Below are 3,326 nucleotides of genomic sequence, written 5' to 3' on the forward strand. Positions count from 1 at the left end.
CTGAAGAATTGGGCTCTAGAGAGGGTTCCTGTGCTGCCCTCCCCCCCCCCCGCAGGTACCTGCGGGACTGAGAAAACATAGGCGTACCATACCCTCACATGCAAACACACCTGCCAGCCCCTCACTGCTCCGAGACCCAAAGACTGCTGGAAGTCTTTCTGGTCAGGCTGTGCCAGGTCATGGGCATGATCAGGAATAGCTACGTCCGCTAGCCCCAAGTCATGGGGTAACTCCAGCTTCCCATCTGTAACAATGCTGCCCTTGGTGGGACCCAACTGAGAGTGCCAATTTAGGACAAATTGCTTAAAACAGGGCAGTTATAGCCCAAGGTTTCTTTATTATTAAGGCACACCAAACCAGCCAAACAGAGAAGATTTTGGTTCTACTCCACCGGCTAACCACAAGCACTTCTCTTAGACACCCCAGTTTCCCGGTATCACCACCAGTGCCACTCATTATGGGGACAAATGGTTATGAAACCAATACCTCAGTAAAAGAAAAAAGGTTCTTTCGATCCCAAAGGACCAAGCCCCAGACCCAGCTCAATATACAAATTAGATTTTACCCACAAATCACGCTGTGGCCAGTCCTTTAGAATGTAAAATATAAAGGTTTATTCATAAAAGGAAAAAGATAAAGATGAGAGTTAGAATTGAACTCACTAGAATTGAATTGACTTGAATTAAATGGAATCAATTACATACAGTAATGGCAAAGTTCTTGGTTCAGGCTTGTAGCAGTGACAGAATAAACTGCAGGTTCAAATCAAGTCTCTGGAGTACATCCACAGCTGGGATGGGTCATTCAGTCCTTTGTTCAAAGCTTCAGTGTAGCAAAGTCCCTCCAGAGGTTAGAAGCAGGATTGAAGACAAGATGGAGATGAGGCATCAGCCTTTTATAGTCTCCTTCCAGTGTAAGAACACTCCTTTGTTCTTCCTGTGGAAAATTACAGCAAAAATGGAGTTTGGAGTCACACGGGCAAGTCAAATGTCCATGCATGACTTTTTACAAAAAGAAAAGGAGTACTTGTGGCACCTTAGAGACTAACAAATTTATTTGAGCATAAGCTTTCGTGAGCTACAGCTCACTTCATCGGATGCGTTCAATGAAGTGAGCTGTAGCTTAGTCTCTAAGGTGCCACAAGTACTCCTTTTCTTTTTGCGAATACAGACTAACATGGTTGCTACTCTGAAATCAGTTTTTACAGGCGGCCGCCATTGCCCACATGCTATCTTGAACATCTCCAGGAAGACTTCTTATGTAGATTGGAGTCTTCTTGATTGGGCACTTAACTTGCAAATTCCTTTTTTAAGAAGCTGACCAAATGCTTTACTAAGGCTACTCCATAATTAAAACACATAGATATACAAGTACATAGCCAATATTCATAACTTCAACTACAAAAATGATGCATGCGTACAGATAGCATAATCATAATCAGGAAACCTTAACCTTTTCATAGACACCTTACTGGACAATATTTGCTGCAAATATATAACAGTGGTTGCAACAATGATCTATACAGTTACAGATTCTGTCAATAACGTCACACAATCCCACAGGGACCTTCCACCCATGGACTGGAAAGGACCATCCTGCCACCCCCCTGGCTAGCCCACATTACCAGCAGCATGACGTGAATTCCCATTGCCCCTCTGCGAGACAGGCCAGCATTATCCATAGGGAAACCTGAGTGCAGAGAGGCAATGTGACATGCCTGAGGTCGGAGAGTTGGGGCACTGGCACATTCTGACTCTTTCGACCTTTAACACACAGTCCTCTGCCCTTTTTCATTGACTTCAAGGCCAAGGGGGACCACTGTGATAATCTAGTCTGACCACCTGCCAGAAAACTTCCCTGAATTCTTTCTCCTTTGAACTAGAGCAGATCCTTTAGAAAAATATCCACTCTTGATTTAAAAATTGCCAGTGAAAAAGAATCCATCACACTCCTTGGTTCTGTTTAATTCTCTCTTTCGCAGCCTGATCTCTCTCTGTTTCCCTTATTCCTCCCTTTCTAAATCAAAAGCAGTTAACACCCAAATATACCACATTATCCAACAGATATGACCTCTAGCCGAGCTTTCTCTTGTCTGTCATTAGCCAATGAGCCTAACGCAGAACACTTCTTGTTATTAGAAAAAAAGAAAAAACCCAGGCTCCGATTGTTCCCAAACAAGTCCAGGAATAAATTGATTTCAGGGAATCCAGCAAAAATGACCTAACCTTATTCTTCTGGGTTCTCAGCAATTGGTTTGCAATGCAAACGCTGATTGAGAGTCACTCACAAGGAGGAGTCCTTGTGGCACCTTAGAGACTAACAAATTTATTTGAGCATAAGCTTTTGTGGGCTAAAACCCACTTCATCACATGCATAGAGTGAAAAATACAGTAAGCAGAATATGTATTATAGCGCATGTGGGGGAGCCTTATGCAGCCGGCGGGGCTGTGTGCGTTGAACAAAGCTGCTGGGGGAGACAATTCAGCCGAGTTTCTTTAGCTAGGTCAGATGAGGGGGCCATGACCCAGTCACAGAACTGCTGCTGGATCTGCTGCAGGAATTATTGTGGGGCAGGTCTCCGGCCTGTGTGGCACAGGAGGTCAGACCAAATGATCTCAATGAATGAATCTCTGAATCCATGACCCCTGGCTGTATGCATAGGGCAGGTGGGACCTATATCCCATGGACACAACACCCAGGAGGCGGGATTAGCAAAAGCTATTTCTTTCAGATTCCAAGCGGCACACAGTCAGGATTTGGCACGACACAACAACAGAGATGGTGACACACAGCAGTGGAGTCGGGACAGGGAGGAGGAAGGGGACTACAACAATGCGATTAATCAACAATGTATGGTGGGAGCCCAGCACCCAGCTCTGCCCTGGGGGCAGTACATCCCGAAAGGGGCTGTGGAGCAGAGGGAAAACAGCTCCCAGGAGATGCAGCAGGAGGTGCGCTACAGAAGGACATGGTGCCAATTCTGGAACGTAGGGATGTAACTATGGTGCCTGTGGGAGCCCGCTGAGGTGAACAGCAAACAAACCCCAAAAAGCTGGTGGATATTCCAATTCTTAGATTTACCAAGCCAGCACAAAACAGCTTCTATATTACCTCACTGGTTACTCAGAAGTCCAAACACCACAGTTCCCTTAAAGTGTCCAGCCTCAGGTCTTTGTACAGACACACAAGTCAGATATGACGATGATTACTGAAAATCTTATCTCATCATAAAAAAGAAAAGGTTCTTCCAACCCCAAAGGATCAGCCACACACCCAGGTCCAACTATAACTTAGATCTTACCCAAAATACACATTACAGTCAATTC

The sequence above is a fragment of the Dermochelys coriacea genome, chromosome 7 (genome assembly GCF_009764565.3).
Source record: "Dermochelys coriacea isolate rDerCor1 chromosome 7, rDerCor1.pri.v4, whole genome shotgun sequence".
In the NCBI taxonomy this organism is placed as follows: Eukaryota; Metazoa; Chordata; order Testudines; family Dermochelyidae; genus Dermochelys; species Dermochelys coriacea.